The sequence below is a fragment of the Argiope bruennichi genome, chromosome 10 (genome assembly GCF_947563725.1).
Source record: "Argiope bruennichi chromosome 10, qqArgBrue1.1, whole genome shotgun sequence".
NCBI classification, from domain to species: domain Eukaryota; kingdom Metazoa; phylum Arthropoda; class Arachnida; order Araneae; family Araneidae; genus Argiope; species Argiope bruennichi.
Genome location: NC_079160.1, coordinates 22,762,891 through 22,775,278, shown reverse-complemented (window position 1 = coordinate 22,775,278; position 12,388 = coordinate 22,762,891). Strand labels below are relative to the sequence as shown.

The following is a 12,388-nucleotide window of genomic DNA, read 5'->3' as shown; positions in this document are numbered from 1 at the left end:
TGTCTTTTTTTAGTTCTGTTAAGGAACATGTATTAGCAATCTAAAGTGCTGAAAACTTAAAGAAAATTCTACGAACGAGACGACTCGGAAATGTTCTTTCAAATACCAGAAACATGGAATTCTGAGGGAAGATCTAACTTTTCTCGTCGGTTCCGTAGTGTAGTGGTCATCACGTTCGCCTCACACGCGAAAGGTCCCCGGTTCGATCCCGGGCGGAAACATACATTCGTGGTTCTTATTTTTCACTTTCAAATGACAACAGTTCTTTAGGGCCTTTACCTTAGACGGTAATCTTTCCAGGAACCACAAAAATGAATAGTCTTTTCAACAGAATAGAGATCGAATTATTATCGACTTGGCATATATTCGTTTTTCACCGTAGAGGTTCCGTAGTGTAGTGGTTATCACGTTCGCTTTACACGCGAAAGGCCCCCGGTTCGATCCCGGGCGGAACCAGCCCGGTTGCATGGTGAGGGATGTCTTTTTTTAGTTCTGTTAAGGAACATGTATTAGCAATCAAAAGTGCTGAAAACTTAAAGAAAATTCTACGAACGAGACTACTCGGAAATGTTCTTTCAAATGACAGAATCATGGAATTCTGAGGGAAGCCCTAACCCTTCCCGTCGGTTCCGTAGTGTAGTGGTCATCACGTTCGCCTCACACGCGAAAGGCCCCCGGTTCGATCCCGGGCGGAACCATACATTCGTGGTTCTTATTTTTCACTTTCAAATGACAACAGTTCTTTAGGGCCTTTACCTTAGATGGTAATGTTTCCAGGAACCACAAAAATGAATAGTCTTTTCAACAGAATAGAGATCGAATTATTATCGACTTGGCATATATTCGTTTTTCACCGTAGAGATTCCGTAGTGTAGTGGTTATCACGTTCGCTTTACACGCGAAAGGCCTCCGGTTCGATCCCGGGCGGAACCAGCCCGATTACATGGTGAGGGATGTCTTTTTTTAGTTCTGTTAAGGAACATGTATTAGCAATCTAAAGTGCTGAAAACTTAAGGAAAATTCTACGAACGAGACGACGCGGAAATGTTCTTTCAAATGCCAGAAACATGAAATTCTGAGGGAAGATCTAACCCTTCCCGTCGGTTCCGTAGTGTAGTTTTCATCACGTTCGCCTCACACGCGAAAGGTCCCCGGTTCGATCCCGGGCGGAACCATACATTCGTGGTTCTTTTTTTTCACTTTCAAATGACAACAGTTCTTTAGGGCCTTTACCTTAGACGGTAATCTTTCCAGGAACCACAAAAAGGAATAGTCTTTTCAACAGAATAGAGATCGAATTATTATCGACTTGGCATATATTCCTTTTTCACCGTAGAGGTACCGTAGTGTAGTGGTTATCACGTTCGCTTTACACGCGAAAGGCCCCCGGTTCGATCCCGGGCGGAACCAGCCCGGTTGCATGGTGAGGGATGTCTTTTTTTAGTTCTGTTAAGGAACATGTATTAGCAATCAAAAGTGCTGAAAACTTAAAGAAAATTCTACGAACGAGACGACTCGGAAATGTTCTTTCAAATGACAGAAACATGGAATTCTGAGGGAAGATCTAACCCTTCCCGTCGGTTCCGTAGTGTAGTGGTCATCACGTTCGCCTCGCACGCGAAAGGTCCCCGGTTCGATCCCGGGCGGAAATCATTCGTGGTTCTTATTTTTCACTTTCAAATGAACAGTTCTTTAGGGCCTTTACCTTAGACGGTAATCTTTCCAGTAACCACAAAAATGAATAGTCTTTTCAACAGAATAGAGATCGAATTATTATCGACTTGGCATATATTCGTTTTTCCCCGTCGGGGTTCCGTAGTGTAGTGGTTATCACGTTCGCTTTACACGCGAAAGGCCCCCGGTTCAATCCCGGGCGGAACCAGCCCGATTTCATGGTGAGGGATGTCTTTTTTAAATTCTGTTAAGGAACATGTATTAGCAATCTAAAGTGCTGAAAACTTAAAGAAAATTCTACGAACGAGACGACTCGGAAATGTTCTTTCAAATGCGAGAAACATGGAATTCTGAGGGAAGATCTAACCCTTCCCGTCGGTTCCGTAGTGTAGTGGTCATCACGTTCGCCTCACACGCGAAAGGTCCCCGGTTTGATCCCGGGCGGAACCATACATTCGTGGTTCTTTTTTTTCACTTTCAAATGACAACAGTTCTTTAGGGCCTTTACCTTAGACGGTAATCTTTCCAGGAACCAGAAAAAGGAATAGTCTTTTCAACAGAATAGAGATCGAATTATTATCGACTTGGCATATATTCGTTTTTTTCCGTCGAGGTTCCGTAGTGTAGTGATTATCACGTTCGCTTTATACGCGAAAGGCCCCCGGTTCGATCCCGGGCGGAACCAGCCCGATTACATGGTGAGGGATGTCTTTTTTTAGTTCTGTTAAGGAACATGTATTAGCAATCTAAAGTGCTGAAAACTTAAGGAAAATTCTACGAACGAGACGACTCTGAAATGTTCTTTCAACTGACAGAAACATGGAATTCTGAGGGAAGATCTAACCCTTCCCGTCGGTTCCGTAGTGTAGTGGTCATCACATTCGCATCACACGCGAAAGGTCCCCGGTTCGATCCCGGGCGGAACCATACATTCGTGGTTCTTATTTTTCACTTTCAAATGACAACAGTTCTTTAGGGCCTTTACCTTAGACGGTAATCTTTCCAGGAACCACAAAAATGAATAGTCTTTTCAACAGAATAGAGATCGAATTATTATCGACTTGGCATATATTCCTTTTTCACCGTAGAGGTACCGTAGTGTAGTGGTTATCACGTTCGCTTTACACGCGAAAGGCCCCCGGTTCGATCCCGGGCGGAACCAGCCCGGTTGCATGGTTAGGGATGTCTTTTTTTAGTTCTGTTAAGGAACATGTATTAGCAATCAAAAGTGCTGAAAACTTAAAGAAAATTCTACGAACGAGACGACTCGGAAATGTTCTTTCAAATGACAGAAACATGGAATTCTGAGGGAAGATCTAACCCTTCCCGTCGGTTCCGTAGTGTAGTGGTCATCACGTTCGCCTCACACGCGAAAGGTCCCCGGTTCAATCCCGGGCGGAACCATACATTCGTGGTTCTTATTTTTCACTTTCAAATGACAACAGTTCTTTAGGGCCTTTACCTTAGACGGTAATCTTTCCAGGAACCACAAAAATGAATAGTCTTTTCAACAGAATAGAGATCGAATTATTATCGCCTTGGCATATATTCGTTTTTCACCGTCGAGGTTCCGTAGTGTAGTGGTTATCACGTTCGCTTTACACGCGAAAGGCCCCCGGTTCGATCCCGGTTGGAACCATACATTCGTGGTTCTTATTTTTCACTTTCAAATGACAACAGTTCTTTAGGGCCTTTACCTTAGACGGTAATCTTTCCAGGAACCACAAAAATGAATAGTCTTTTCAACAGAATAGAGATCGAATTATTATCGACTTGGCATATATTCGTTTTTCACCGTAGAGGTTCCGTAGTGTAGTGGTTATCACGTTCGCTTTACACGCGAAAGGCCCCCGGTTCGATCCCGGGCGGAACCTGCCCGATTACATGATGAGGGACGTCTTTTTTTAGTTCTGTTAAGGAACATGTATTAGCAATCTAAAGTGCTGAAAACTTAAGGAAAATTCTACGAACGAGACGACTCGGAAATGTGCTTTAAAGTGACAGAAACATGTAATTCTGTGGGAAGATCTAATCCTTCCCGTCGGTTCCGTAGTGCAGTGGTCGTCACGTTCGCCTCACACGCGAAAGGTACCCGGTTCGATCCCGGGCGGAACCATACATTCGTGGTTCTTATTTTTCACTTTCAAATGACAACAGTTCTTTAGGGCCTTTACCTTAGACGGTAATCTTTCCAGGAACCACAAAAATGAATAGTCTTTTCAATAGAATAGAGATCGAATTATTATCGCCTTGGCATATATTCGTTTTTCACCGTCGAGGTTCCGTAGTGCAGTGGTTATCACGTTCGCTTTACACGCGAAAGGCCCCCGGTTCGATCCCGGGCGGAACCAGCCCGGTTGCATGGTGAGGGATGTCTTTTTTTAGTTCTGTTAAGGAACATGTATTAGCAATCTAAAGTGCTGAAAACTTAAGGAAAATTCTACGAACGAGACGACTCGGAAATGTTCTTTCAAATGACAGAAACATGGAATTCTGAGGGAAGCCCTAACTCTTCCCGTCGGTTCCGTATGTAGTGGTCATCACGTTCGCCTCACACGCGAAAGGCCCCCGGTTCGATCCCGGGCGGAACCATACATTCGTGGTTCTTATTTTTCACTTTCAAATGACAACAGTTCTTTAGGGCCTTTACCTTAGACGGTAATCTTTCCAGGAACCACAAAAATGAATAGTCTTTTCAACAGAATAGAGATCGAATTATTATCGACTTGGCATATATTCGTTTTTCCCCGTCGAGGTTCCGTAGTGTAGTGGTTATCACGTTCGCTTTACACGCGAAAGGCCCCCGGTTCGATCCCGGGCGGAACCAGCCCGATTACATGGTGAGGGATGTCTTTTTTAAGTTCTGTTAAGGAACATGTATTAGCAATCTAAAGTGCTGAAAACTTAAGGAAAATTCTACGAACGAGACGACTCGGAAATGTTCTTTCAAATGCCAGAAACATGGAATTCTGAGGGAAGATCTAACCCTTCCCGTCGGTTCCGTAGTGTATTTTTCATCACGTTCGCCTCACACGCGAAAGGTCCCCGGTTCGATCCCGGGCGGAACCATACATTCGTGGTTCTTATTTTTCACTTTCAAATGACAACAGTTCTTTAGGGCCTTTACCTTAGACGGTAATCTTTCCAGGAAACACAAAAATGAATAGTCTTTTCAACAGAATAGAGATCGAATTATTATCGACTTTTCATATATTCGTTTTTCTCCGTCGAGGTTCCGTAGTGTAGTGGTTATCACGTTCGCTTTACACGCGAAAGGCCCCCGGTTCGATCCCGGGAGGAACCAGCCCGATTACATGGTGAGGGATGTCTTTTTTTAATTCTGTTAAGGAACATGTATTAGCAATCTAAAGTTCTGAAAATTTAATTAAAATTCTACGAACGAGACGACTCGGAAATGTTCTTTCAAATGACAGAAACATGGAATTCTGAGGGAAGATCTAACCCTTCCCGTCGGTTCCGTAGTGTAGTGGTCATCACGTTCGCCTCACACGCGAAAGGTTCCCGGTACGATCCCGGGCGGAACCATACATACGTGGTTCTTACTTTTCACTTTCAAATGACAACAGTTCTTTAGGGCCTTTACCTTAGACGGTAATCTTTCCAGGAACCACAAAAATGAATAGTCTTTTCAACAGAATAGAGATCGAATTATTATCGACTTGGCATATATTCTTTTTTCTCCGTCGATGTTCCGTAGTGTAATGGTTATCACGTTCGCGTTACACGCGAAAGGCCCCCGGTTCGATCCCGGACGGAACCAGCCCGATTACATGGTGAGGGATGTCTTTTTTTAGTTCTGTTAAGGAACATGTATTAGCAATCTAAAGTGCTGAAAACTTAAGGAAAATTCTACGAACGAGACGACTCGGAAATGTTCTTTCAAATGACAGAAACATGGAATTCTGATGGAAGATCTAACCCTTCCCGTCGGTTCCGTAGTGTAGTGGTCATCACGTTCGCCTCACACGCGAAAGGTCCCCGGTTCGATCCCGGGCGGAACCATACATTCGTGGTTCTTATTTTTCTCTTTCAAATGACAACAGTTCTTTAGGGCCTTTTCCTTAGACGGTAATCTTTCCAGGAACCACAAAAATGAATAGTCTTTTCAACAGAATAGAGATCGAATTATTATCGACTTGGCATATATTCGTTTTTCGCAGCCGAGGTTCCGTAGTGTAGTGGTTATCACGTTCGCTTTACACGCGAAAGGCCCCCGGTTCGATCCCGGGCGGAACCAGCCCGATTACATGGTGAGGGATGTCTTTTTTAAGTTCTGTTAAGGAACATGTATTAGCAATCTAAAGTGCTGAAAACTTAAAGAAAATTCTACGAACGAGACGACTCGGAAATGTTCTTTCAAATGCCAGAAACATGGAATTCTGAGGGAAGATCTAACCCTTCCCGTCGGTTCCGTAGTGTATTTTTCATCACGTTCGCCTCACACGCGAAAGGTCCCCGGTTCGATCCCGGGCGGAACCATACATTCGTGGTTCTTATTTTTCACTTTCAAATGACAACAGTTCTTTAGGGCCTTTACCTTAGACGGTAATCTTTCCAGGAACCACAAAAATGAATAGTCTTTTCAACAGAATAGAGATCGAATTATTATCGACTTGGCATATATTCGTTTTTCACCGTAGAGGTTCCGTAGTGTAGTGGTTATCACGTTCGCTTTACACGCGAAAGGCCCCCGGTTCGATCCCGGGCAGAAGCAGCCCTATTGCATGGTGAGGGATGTCTTTTTTTAGTTCTGTTAAGGAACATGTATTAGCAATCTAAAGTGCTGAAAACTTAAGGAAAATTCTACGAACGAGACGACTCTGAAATGTTCTTTCAAATGACAGAAACATGGAATTCTGAGGAAAGATCTAACCCTTCCCGTCGGTTCCGTAGTGTAGTGGTCATCACGTTCGCCTCAAACGCGAAAGGCCCCCGGTTTGATCCCGGGCGGAACCATACATTCGTGGTTCTTATTTTTCACTTTCAAATGACAACAGTTCTTTAGGGCCTTTACCTTAGACGGTAATCTTTCCAGGAACCACAAAAATGAATAAACTTTTCAACAGAATAGAGATCGAATTATTATCGACTTTTCATATATTCGTTTTTCTCCGTCGAGGTTCCGTAGTGTAGTGGTTATCGCGTTCGCTTTACACGCGAAAGGCCCCCGGTTCGATCCCGGCCGGAACCAGCCCGATTACATGGTGAGGGATGTATTTTTTTAGTTCTGTTAAGGAACATGTATTAGCAATCAAAAGTGCTGAAAACTTAAAGAAAATTCTACGAACGAGACGACTCGGAAATGTTCTTTCAAATGACAGAAACATGGAATTCTGAGGGAAGATCTAACCCTTCCCGTCGGTTCCGTAGTGTAGTGGTCATCACGTTCGCCTCACACGCGAAAGGTCCCCGGTTCGATCCCGGGCGGAACCATACATTCGTGGTTCTTATTTTTCTCTTTCAAATGACAACAGTTCTTTAGGGCCTTTTCCTTAGACGGTAATCTTTCCAGGAACCACAAAAATGAATAGTCTTTTCAACAGAATAGAGATCGAATTATTATCGACTTGGCATATATTCGTTTTTCGCAGCCGAGGTTCCGTAGTGTAGTGGTTATCACGTTCGCTTTACACGCGAGAGGCCCCCGGTTCGATCCCGGGCAGAACCAGCCCGATTACATGGTGAGGGATGTCTTTTTTTAGTTCTGTTAAGGAACATGTATTAGCAATCTAAAGTGCTGAAAACTTAAGGAAAATTCTACGAACGAGACGACTCGGAAATGTTCTTTCAAATGACAGAAACATGGAATTCTGAGGGAAGATCTAACCCTTCCCGTCGGTTCCGTAGTGTAGTGGTCATCACGTTCGCCTCACACGCGAAAGGTCCCCGGTTCGATCCCGGGAGGAACCATACATTCGTGGTTCTTATTTTTCACTTTCAAATGACAACAGTTCTTTAGGGCCTTTACCTTAGACGGTAATCTTTCCAGGAACCTTAAAAATGAATAGTCTTTTCAACAGAATAGAGATCGAATTATTATCGACTTGGCATATATTCGTTTTTCACCGTCGAGGTTCCGTAGTGTAGTGGTTATCACGTTCGCTTTACACGCGAAAGGCCACCGGTTTGATCCCGGGCGGAACCAGCCCGATTACATGGTGAGGGATGTAATTTTTTAGTTCTGTTAAGGAACATGTATTAGCAATCAAAAGTGCTGAAAACTTAAGGAAAATTCTACGAACGAGACGACTCGGAAATGTTCTTTCAAATGACAGAAACATGGAATTCTGATGGAAGATCTAACCCTTCCCGTCGGTTCCGTAGTGTAGTGGTCATCACGTTCGCCTCACACGCGAAAGGTCCCCGGTTCGATCCCGGGCGGAACCATACATTGGTGGTTCTTATTTTTCTCTTTCAAATGACAACAGTTCTTTAGGGCCTTTTCCTTAGACGGTAATCTTTCCAGGAGCCACAAAAATGAATAGTCTTTTCAACAGAATAGAGATCGAATTATTATCGACTTGGCATATATTCGTTTTTCGCAGTCGAGGTTCCGTAGTGTAGTGGTTATCACGTTCGCTTTACACGCGAAAGGCCCCCGGTTCGATCCCGGGCGGAACCAGCCCGATTACATGGTGAGGGATGTCTTTTTTAAGTTCTGTTAAGGAACATGTATTAGCAATCTAAAGTGCTGAAAACTTAAAGAAAATTCTACGAACGAGACGACTCGGAAATGTTCTTTCAAATGCCAGAAACATGGAATTCTGAGGGAAGATCTAACCCTTCCCGTCGGTTCCGTAGTGTATTTTTCATCACGTTCGCCTCACATGCGAAAGGTCCCCGGTTCGATCCCGGGCGGAACCATACATTCGTGGTTCTTATTTTTCACTTTCAAATGACAACAGTTCTTTAGGGCCTTTACCTTAGACGGTAATCTTTCCAGGAACCACAAAAATGAATAGTCTTTTCAACAGAATAGAGATCGAATTATTATCGACTTGGCATATATTCGTTTTTCACCGTAGAGGTTCCCTAGTGTAGTTGTTATCACGTTCGCTTTACACGCGAAAGGCCCCCGGTTCGATCCCGGCTGGAACCAGCCCGATTACATGGTGAGGGATGTATTTTTTTAGTTCTGTTAAGGAACATGTATTAGCAATCTAAAGTGCTGAAAACTTAAGGAAAATTCTACGAACGAGATGACTCGGAAATGTTCTTTCAAATGCCAGAAACATGGAATTCTGAGGGAAGATCTAACCATTCTCGTCGGTTCCGTAGTGCAGTGGTCGTCACGTTCGCCTCACACGCGAAAGGTACCCGGTTCGATCCCGGGCGGAACCATACATTCGTGGTTCTTATTTTTCACTTTCAAATGACAACAGTTCTTTAGGGCCTTTACCTTAGACGGTAATCTTTCCAGGAACCACAAAAATGAATAGTCTTTTCAACAGAATAGAGATCGAATTATTATCGCCTTGGCATATATTCGTTTTTCACCGCCGAGGTTCCGTAGTGTAGTGGTTATCACGTTCGCTTTACACGCGAAAGGCCCCCGGCTCGATCCCAGGCGGAACCAGCCCGATTGCATGGTGAGGGTTGTCTTTTTTTAAATCTGTTAAGGAACATGTATTAGCAATCTAAAGTGCTGAAAACTTAAGGAAAATTCTACGAACGAGACGACTCGGAAATGTTCTTTCAAATGACAGAAACATGGAATTCTGAGGGAAGATCTAACCCTTCCCGTCGGTTCCGTAGTGTAGTGGTCATCACGTTCGCCTCACACGCTAAAGGTCCCCGGTTCGATCCCGGGCGGAGCCATACATTCGTGGTTCTTATTTTTCACTTTCAAATGACAACAGTTCTTTAGGGCCTTTACCTTTGACGGTAATCTTTCAAGGAACCACAAAAATGAATAGTCTTTTCAAAAGAATAGAGACCGAATTATTATCGACTTGGCATATATTCGTTTTTCAGCGTCGAGGTTCCGTAGTGTAGTGGTTATCACGTTCGCTTTACACGCGAAAGGCCCCCGGTTCGATCCCGGACGGAACCAGCCCGATTACATGGTGAGGGATGTCTTTTTTTAGTTCTGTTAAGGAACATGTATTAGCAATCTAAAGTGCTGAAAACTTAAGGAAAATTCTACGAACGAGACGACTCGGAAATGTTCTTTCAAATGACAGAAACATGGAATTCTGAGGGAAGATATAACCCTTCCCGTCGGTTCCGTAGAGTAGTGGTCATCACGTTCGCCTCACACGCTAAAGGTCCCCGGTTCGATCCCGGGCGGAGCCATACATTCGTGGTTCTTATTTTTCACTTTCAAATGACAACAGTTCTTTAGGGCCTTTACCTTAGACGGTAATCTTTCAAGGAACCACAAAAATGAATAGTCTTTTCAACAGAATAGAGATCGAATTATTATCGACTTGGCATATATTCGTTTTTCAGCGTCGAGGTTCCGTAGTGTAGTGGTTATCACGTTCGCTTTACACGCGAAAGGCCCCCGGTTCGATCCCGGGCGGAACCAGCCCGATTACATGGTGAGGGATGTCTTTTTTTAGTTCTCTTAAGGAACATGTATTAGCAATCTAAAGTGCTGAAAACTTAAGGAAAATTCTACGAACGAGACGACTCGGAAATGTTCTTTCAAATGGCAGAAACATGGAATTCTGAGGGAAGATCTACCCCTTCCAGTCGGTTCCGTAGTGTAGTGGTCATCACGTTCGCTTCACACGCGAAAGGTCCCCGGTTCGATCCCGGGCGGAACCATACATTCGTGGTTCCTATTTTTCACTTTAAAATGACAACAGTTCTTTAGGGCCTTTACCTTAGACGGTAATCTTTCCAGGAACCACAAAAATGAATAGTCTTTTCAACAGAATAGAGATCGAATTATTATCGACTTGGCATATATTCGTTTTTCTCCGTCGAGGCTCCGTAGTGTAGTGGTTATCACGTTCGCTTTACACGCGAAAGGCCCCCGGTTCGATCCCGGGCGGAACCAGCCCGATTACATGGTGAGGGATGTCTTTTTTTAGTTCTGTTAAGGAACATGTATTAGCAATCTAAAGTGCTGAAAACTTTAGGAAAATTCTACGAACGAGACGACTCGGAAATGTTCTTTCAAATGACAGAAACATGGAATTCTGAGGGAAGATCTAACCCTTCCCGTCGGTTCCGTAGTGTAGTGGTCATCACGTTCGCCTCACACGCGAAAGGTCCCCGGTTCGATCCCGGGCGGAACCATACATTCGTGGTTCTTATTTTTTACTTTCAAATGACAACAGTTCTTTAGGGCCTTTACCTTAGACGGTAATCTTTCCAGGAACCACAAAAATGAATAGTCTTTTCAACAGAATAGAGATCGAATTATTATCGACTTGGCATATATTCGTTTTTCACCGTCGAGGTTCCGTAGTGTAGTGGTTATCACGTTCGCTTTACACGCGAAAGGCCCCCGGTTCGATCCCGGGCGGAACCAGCCCGATTACATGGTGAGGGATGTCTTTTTTTAGTTCTGTTAAGGAACATGTATTAGCAATCTAAAGTGCTGAAAACTTAAGGAAAATTCTACGAACGAGACGACTCGGAAATGTTCTTTCAAATGACAGAAACATGGAATTCTGAGGGAAGATCTAACCCTTCCCGTCGGTTCCGTAGTGTAGTGGTCATCACGTTCGCCTCACACGCGAAAGGTCCCCGGTTCGATCCCGGGCGGAACCATACATTCGTGGTTCTTATTTTTCACTTTCAAATGACAACAGTTCTTTAGGGCCTTTACCTTAGACGGTAATCTTTCCAGGAACCACAAAAATGAATAGTCTTTTCAACAGAATAGAGATCGAATTATTATCGACTTGGCATATATTCGTTTTTCACCGTCGAGGTTTCGTAGTGTAGTGGTTATCACGTTCCCTTTACACGCGAAAGGCCCCCGGTTCCATCCCGGGCGGAACCAGACCGATTACATGGTGAGGGATGTCTTTTTATAGTTCTGTTAAGGAACATGTATTAGCAATCTAAAGTGCTGAAAACTTAAGGAAAATTCTACGAACGAGACGACTCGGAAATGTTCTTTCAAATGACAGAAACATGGAATTCTGAGGGAAGATCTAACCCTTCCCGTCGGTTCCGTAGTGTAGTGGTCATCACGTTCGCCTCACACGCGAAAGGTCCCCGGTTCGATCCCGCGCGGAACCATACTTTCGTATTTCTTATTTTTCACTTTCAAATGACAACAGTTCTTTAGGGCCTTTACCTTAGACGGTAATCTTTCCAGGAACCACAAAAATGAATAGTCTTTTCAACAGAATAGAGATCGAATTATTATCGACTTGGTATATATTCGTTTTTCATCGTCGAGGTTCCGTAGTGTAGTGGTTATCACGTTCGCTTTACACGCGAAAGGCCCCCGGTTCGATCCCGGGCGGAACCAGCCCGATTACATGGTGAGGGATGTCTTTTTTTAGTTCTGTTAAGGAACATGTATTAGCAATCTAAAGTGCTGAAAACTTAAGGAAAATTCTACGAACGAGACGACTCGGAAATGTTCTTTCAAATGACAGAAACATGGAATTCTGAGGGAAGATCTAACTCTTCCCGTCGGTTCCGTAGTGTAGTGGTCATCACGTTCGCCTCACACGCGAAAGGTCCCCGGTTTGATCCCGGGCGGAACCATACATTCGTGGTT

The 12,388-nt window shown here is 43.9% G+C and overlaps 52 non-coding genes across 52 annotated transcripts; all 52 read left to right on the top strand.

The window, feature by feature from the left end:
• The first annotated feature begins 148 nt into the window (after positions 1 to 148).
• Trnav-cac (transfer RNA valine (anticodon CAC)) lies at positions 149 to 221 on the top strand. The gene has a single exon. It is a non-coding gene; the product is annotated as a tRNA-Val (tRNA).
• A 162-nt stretch (positions 222 to 383) lies between these two features.
• Trnav-uac (transfer RNA valine (anticodon UAC)) lies at positions 384 to 456 on the top strand. Its single transcript has one exon. It is a non-coding gene; the product is annotated as a tRNA-Val (tRNA).
• Positions 457 to 625: 169 nt separating this feature from the next.
• Positions 626 to 698, top strand: Trnav-cac (transfer RNA valine (anticodon CAC)). The gene has a single exon. It is a non-coding gene; the product is annotated as a tRNA-Val (tRNA).
• Positions 699 to 860: 162 nt separating this feature from the next.
• Trnav-uac (transfer RNA valine (anticodon UAC)) lies at positions 861 to 933 on the top strand. The gene has a single exon. It is a non-coding gene; the product is annotated as a tRNA-Val (tRNA).
• Positions 934 to 1,102: 169 nt separating this feature from the next.
• On the top strand, positions 1,103 to 1,175 carry Trnav-cac (transfer RNA valine (anticodon CAC)). Its single transcript has one exon. It is a non-coding gene; the product is annotated as a tRNA-Val (tRNA).
• A 162-nt stretch (positions 1,176 to 1,337) lies between these two features.
• On the top strand, positions 1,338 to 1,410 carry Trnav-uac (transfer RNA valine (anticodon UAC)). The gene has a single exon. It is a non-coding gene; the product is annotated as a tRNA-Val (tRNA).
• Positions 1,411 to 1,579: 169 nt separating this feature from the next.
• Trnaa-cgc (transfer RNA alanine (anticodon CGC)) lies at positions 1,580 to 1,653 on the top strand. Its single transcript has one exon. It is a non-coding gene; the product is annotated as a tRNA-Ala (tRNA).
• Positions 1,654 to 1,809: 156 nt separating this feature from the next.
• Positions 1,810 to 1,882, top strand: Trnav-uac (transfer RNA valine (anticodon UAC)). Its single transcript has one exon. It is a non-coding gene; the product is annotated as a tRNA-Val (tRNA).
• A 169-nt stretch (positions 1,883 to 2,051) lies between these two features.
• On the top strand, positions 2,052 to 2,124 carry Trnav-cac (transfer RNA valine (anticodon CAC)). Its single transcript has one exon. It is a non-coding gene; the product is annotated as a tRNA-Val (tRNA).
• Positions 2,125 to 2,286: 162 nt separating this feature from the next.
• Positions 2,287 to 2,359, top strand: Trnai-uau (transfer RNA isoleucine (anticodon UAU)). Its single transcript has one exon. It is a non-coding gene; the product is annotated as a tRNA-Ile (tRNA).
• A 169-nt stretch (positions 2,360 to 2,528) lies between these two features.
• On the top strand, positions 2,529 to 2,601 carry Trnav-cac (transfer RNA valine (anticodon CAC)). Its single transcript has one exon. It is a non-coding gene; the product is annotated as a tRNA-Val (tRNA).
• A 162-nt stretch (positions 2,602 to 2,763) lies between these two features.
• Trnav-uac (transfer RNA valine (anticodon UAC)) lies at positions 2,764 to 2,836 on the top strand. Its single transcript has one exon. It is a non-coding gene; the product is annotated as a tRNA-Val (tRNA).
• Positions 2,837 to 3,005: 169 nt separating this feature from the next.
• Trnav-cac (transfer RNA valine (anticodon CAC)) lies at positions 3,006 to 3,078 on the top strand. Its single transcript has one exon. It is a non-coding gene; the product is annotated as a tRNA-Val (tRNA).
• A 162-nt stretch (positions 3,079 to 3,240) lies between these two features.
• On the top strand, positions 3,241 to 3,313 carry Trnav-uac (transfer RNA valine (anticodon UAC)). The gene has a single exon. It is a non-coding gene; the product is annotated as a tRNA-Val (tRNA).
• A 162-nt stretch (positions 3,314 to 3,475) lies between these two features.
• On the top strand, positions 3,476 to 3,548 carry Trnav-uac (transfer RNA valine (anticodon UAC)). The gene has a single exon. It is a non-coding gene; the product is annotated as a tRNA-Val (tRNA).
• Positions 3,549 to 3,717: 169 nt separating this feature from the next.
• On the top strand, positions 3,718 to 3,790 carry Trnav-cac (transfer RNA valine (anticodon CAC)). The gene has a single exon. It is a non-coding gene; the product is annotated as a tRNA-Val (tRNA).
• A 162-nt stretch (positions 3,791 to 3,952) lies between these two features.
• Trnav-uac (transfer RNA valine (anticodon UAC)) lies at positions 3,953 to 4,025 on the top strand. The gene has a single exon. It is a non-coding gene; the product is annotated as a tRNA-Val (tRNA).
• A 169-nt stretch (positions 4,026 to 4,194) lies between these two features.
• Positions 4,195 to 4,266, top strand: Trnav-cac (transfer RNA valine (anticodon CAC)). Its single transcript has one exon. It is a non-coding gene; the product is annotated as a tRNA-Val (tRNA).
• Positions 4,267 to 4,428: 162 nt separating this feature from the next.
• Positions 4,429 to 4,501, top strand: Trnav-uac (transfer RNA valine (anticodon UAC)). Its single transcript has one exon. It is a non-coding gene; the product is annotated as a tRNA-Val (tRNA).
• A 169-nt stretch (positions 4,502 to 4,670) lies between these two features.
• Trnav-cac (transfer RNA valine (anticodon CAC)) lies at positions 4,671 to 4,743 on the top strand. The gene has a single exon. It is a non-coding gene; the product is annotated as a tRNA-Val (tRNA).
• Positions 4,744 to 4,905: 162 nt separating this feature from the next.
• Trnav-uac (transfer RNA valine (anticodon UAC)) lies at positions 4,906 to 4,978 on the top strand. The gene has a single exon. It is a non-coding gene; the product is annotated as a tRNA-Val (tRNA).
• Positions 4,979 to 5,147: 169 nt separating this feature from the next.
• Trnav-cac (transfer RNA valine (anticodon CAC)) lies at positions 5,148 to 5,220 on the top strand. Its single transcript has one exon. It is a non-coding gene; the product is annotated as a tRNA-Val (tRNA).
• Positions 5,221 to 5,382: 162 nt separating this feature from the next.
• Trnav-uac (transfer RNA valine (anticodon UAC)) lies at positions 5,383 to 5,455 on the top strand. Its single transcript has one exon. It is a non-coding gene; the product is annotated as a tRNA-Val (tRNA).
• Positions 5,456 to 5,624: 169 nt separating this feature from the next.
• Trnav-cac (transfer RNA valine (anticodon CAC)) lies at positions 5,625 to 5,697 on the top strand. The gene has a single exon. It is a non-coding gene; the product is annotated as a tRNA-Val (tRNA).
• Positions 5,698 to 5,859: 162 nt separating this feature from the next.
• On the top strand, positions 5,860 to 5,932 carry Trnav-uac (transfer RNA valine (anticodon UAC)). The gene has a single exon. It is a non-coding gene; the product is annotated as a tRNA-Val (tRNA).
• A 169-nt stretch (positions 5,933 to 6,101) lies between these two features.
• Trnav-cac (transfer RNA valine (anticodon CAC)) lies at positions 6,102 to 6,174 on the top strand. Its single transcript has one exon. It is a non-coding gene; the product is annotated as a tRNA-Val (tRNA).
• A 162-nt stretch (positions 6,175 to 6,336) lies between these two features.
• Trnav-uac (transfer RNA valine (anticodon UAC)) lies at positions 6,337 to 6,409 on the top strand. The gene has a single exon. It is a non-coding gene; the product is annotated as a tRNA-Val (tRNA).
• A 169-nt stretch (positions 6,410 to 6,578) lies between these two features.
• On the top strand, positions 6,579 to 6,651 carry Trnal-caa (transfer RNA leucine (anticodon CAA)). Its single transcript has one exon. It is a non-coding gene; the product is annotated as a tRNA-Leu (tRNA).
• Positions 6,652 to 6,813: 162 nt separating this feature from the next.
• Trnav-uac (transfer RNA valine (anticodon UAC)) lies at positions 6,814 to 6,886 on the top strand. Its single transcript has one exon. It is a non-coding gene; the product is annotated as a tRNA-Val (tRNA).
• A 169-nt stretch (positions 6,887 to 7,055) lies between these two features.
• Trnav-cac (transfer RNA valine (anticodon CAC)) lies at positions 7,056 to 7,128 on the top strand. The gene has a single exon. It is a non-coding gene; the product is annotated as a tRNA-Val (tRNA).
• Positions 7,129 to 7,290: 162 nt separating this feature from the next.
• Positions 7,291 to 7,363, top strand: Trnav-uac (transfer RNA valine (anticodon UAC)). The gene has a single exon. It is a non-coding gene; the product is annotated as a tRNA-Val (tRNA).
• Positions 7,364 to 7,532: 169 nt separating this feature from the next.
• Positions 7,533 to 7,605, top strand: Trnav-cac (transfer RNA valine (anticodon CAC)). Its single transcript has one exon. It is a non-coding gene; the product is annotated as a tRNA-Val (tRNA).
• Positions 7,606 to 7,767: 162 nt separating this feature from the next.
• Positions 7,768 to 7,840, top strand: Trnav-uac (transfer RNA valine (anticodon UAC)). The gene has a single exon. It is a non-coding gene; the product is annotated as a tRNA-Val (tRNA).
• A 169-nt stretch (positions 7,841 to 8,009) lies between these two features.
• Positions 8,010 to 8,082, top strand: Trnav-cac (transfer RNA valine (anticodon CAC)). Its single transcript has one exon. It is a non-coding gene; the product is annotated as a tRNA-Val (tRNA).
• A 162-nt stretch (positions 8,083 to 8,244) lies between these two features.
• Trnav-uac (transfer RNA valine (anticodon UAC)) lies at positions 8,245 to 8,317 on the top strand. Its single transcript has one exon. It is a non-coding gene; the product is annotated as a tRNA-Val (tRNA).
• A 169-nt stretch (positions 8,318 to 8,486) lies between these two features.
• On the top strand, positions 8,487 to 8,559 carry Trnav-cac (transfer RNA valine (anticodon CAC)). Its single transcript has one exon. It is a non-coding gene; the product is annotated as a tRNA-Val (tRNA).
• A 162-nt stretch (positions 8,560 to 8,721) lies between these two features.
• Positions 8,722 to 8,794, top strand: Trnav-uac (transfer RNA valine (anticodon UAC)). Its single transcript has one exon. It is a non-coding gene; the product is annotated as a tRNA-Val (tRNA).
• A 169-nt stretch (positions 8,795 to 8,963) lies between these two features.
• Trnav-cac (transfer RNA valine (anticodon CAC)) lies at positions 8,964 to 9,036 on the top strand. The gene has a single exon. It is a non-coding gene; the product is annotated as a tRNA-Val (tRNA).
• A 162-nt stretch (positions 9,037 to 9,198) lies between these two features.
• On the top strand, positions 9,199 to 9,271 carry Trnav-uac (transfer RNA valine (anticodon UAC)). The gene has a single exon. It is a non-coding gene; the product is annotated as a tRNA-Val (tRNA).
• Positions 9,272 to 9,440: 169 nt separating this feature from the next.
• On the top strand, positions 9,441 to 9,513 carry Trnav-cac (transfer RNA valine (anticodon CAC)). Its single transcript has one exon. It is a non-coding gene; the product is annotated as a tRNA-Val (tRNA).
• Positions 9,514 to 9,675: 162 nt separating this feature from the next.
• On the top strand, positions 9,676 to 9,748 carry Trnav-uac (transfer RNA valine (anticodon UAC)). The gene has a single exon. It is a non-coding gene; the product is annotated as a tRNA-Val (tRNA).
• A 169-nt stretch (positions 9,749 to 9,917) lies between these two features.
• Positions 9,918 to 9,990, top strand: Trnav-cac (transfer RNA valine (anticodon CAC)). The gene has a single exon. It is a non-coding gene; the product is annotated as a tRNA-Val (tRNA).
• A 162-nt stretch (positions 9,991 to 10,152) lies between these two features.
• Trnav-uac (transfer RNA valine (anticodon UAC)) lies at positions 10,153 to 10,225 on the top strand. The gene has a single exon. It is a non-coding gene; the product is annotated as a tRNA-Val (tRNA).
• Positions 10,226 to 10,394: 169 nt separating this feature from the next.
• On the top strand, positions 10,395 to 10,467 carry Trnav-cac (transfer RNA valine (anticodon CAC)). The gene has a single exon. It is a non-coding gene; the product is annotated as a tRNA-Val (tRNA).
• A 162-nt stretch (positions 10,468 to 10,629) lies between these two features.
• On the top strand, positions 10,630 to 10,702 carry Trnav-uac (transfer RNA valine (anticodon UAC)). The gene has a single exon. It is a non-coding gene; the product is annotated as a tRNA-Val (tRNA).
• Positions 10,703 to 10,871: 169 nt separating this feature from the next.
• Trnav-cac (transfer RNA valine (anticodon CAC)) lies at positions 10,872 to 10,944 on the top strand. The gene has a single exon. It is a non-coding gene; the product is annotated as a tRNA-Val (tRNA).
• A 162-nt stretch (positions 10,945 to 11,106) lies between these two features.
• Trnav-uac (transfer RNA valine (anticodon UAC)) lies at positions 11,107 to 11,179 on the top strand. The gene has a single exon. It is a non-coding gene; the product is annotated as a tRNA-Val (tRNA).
• A 169-nt stretch (positions 11,180 to 11,348) lies between these two features.
• On the top strand, positions 11,349 to 11,421 carry Trnav-cac (transfer RNA valine (anticodon CAC)). The gene has a single exon. It is a non-coding gene; the product is annotated as a tRNA-Val (tRNA).
• Positions 11,422 to 11,583: 162 nt separating this feature from the next.
• Trnav-uac (transfer RNA valine (anticodon UAC)) lies at positions 11,584 to 11,656 on the top strand. The gene has a single exon. It is a non-coding gene; the product is annotated as a tRNA-Val (tRNA).
• A 169-nt stretch (positions 11,657 to 11,825) lies between these two features.
• Trnav-cac (transfer RNA valine (anticodon CAC)) lies at positions 11,826 to 11,898 on the top strand. Its single transcript has one exon. It is a non-coding gene; the product is annotated as a tRNA-Val (tRNA).
• Positions 11,899 to 12,060: 162 nt separating this feature from the next.
• Trnav-uac (transfer RNA valine (anticodon UAC)) lies at positions 12,061 to 12,133 on the top strand. The gene has a single exon. It is a non-coding gene; the product is annotated as a tRNA-Val (tRNA).
• Positions 12,134 to 12,302: 169 nt separating this feature from the next.
• Positions 12,303 to 12,375, top strand: Trnav-cac (transfer RNA valine (anticodon CAC)). Its single transcript has one exon. It is a non-coding gene; the product is annotated as a tRNA-Val (tRNA).
• The last annotated feature ends 13 nt before the right edge of the window (positions 12,376 to 12,388 follow it).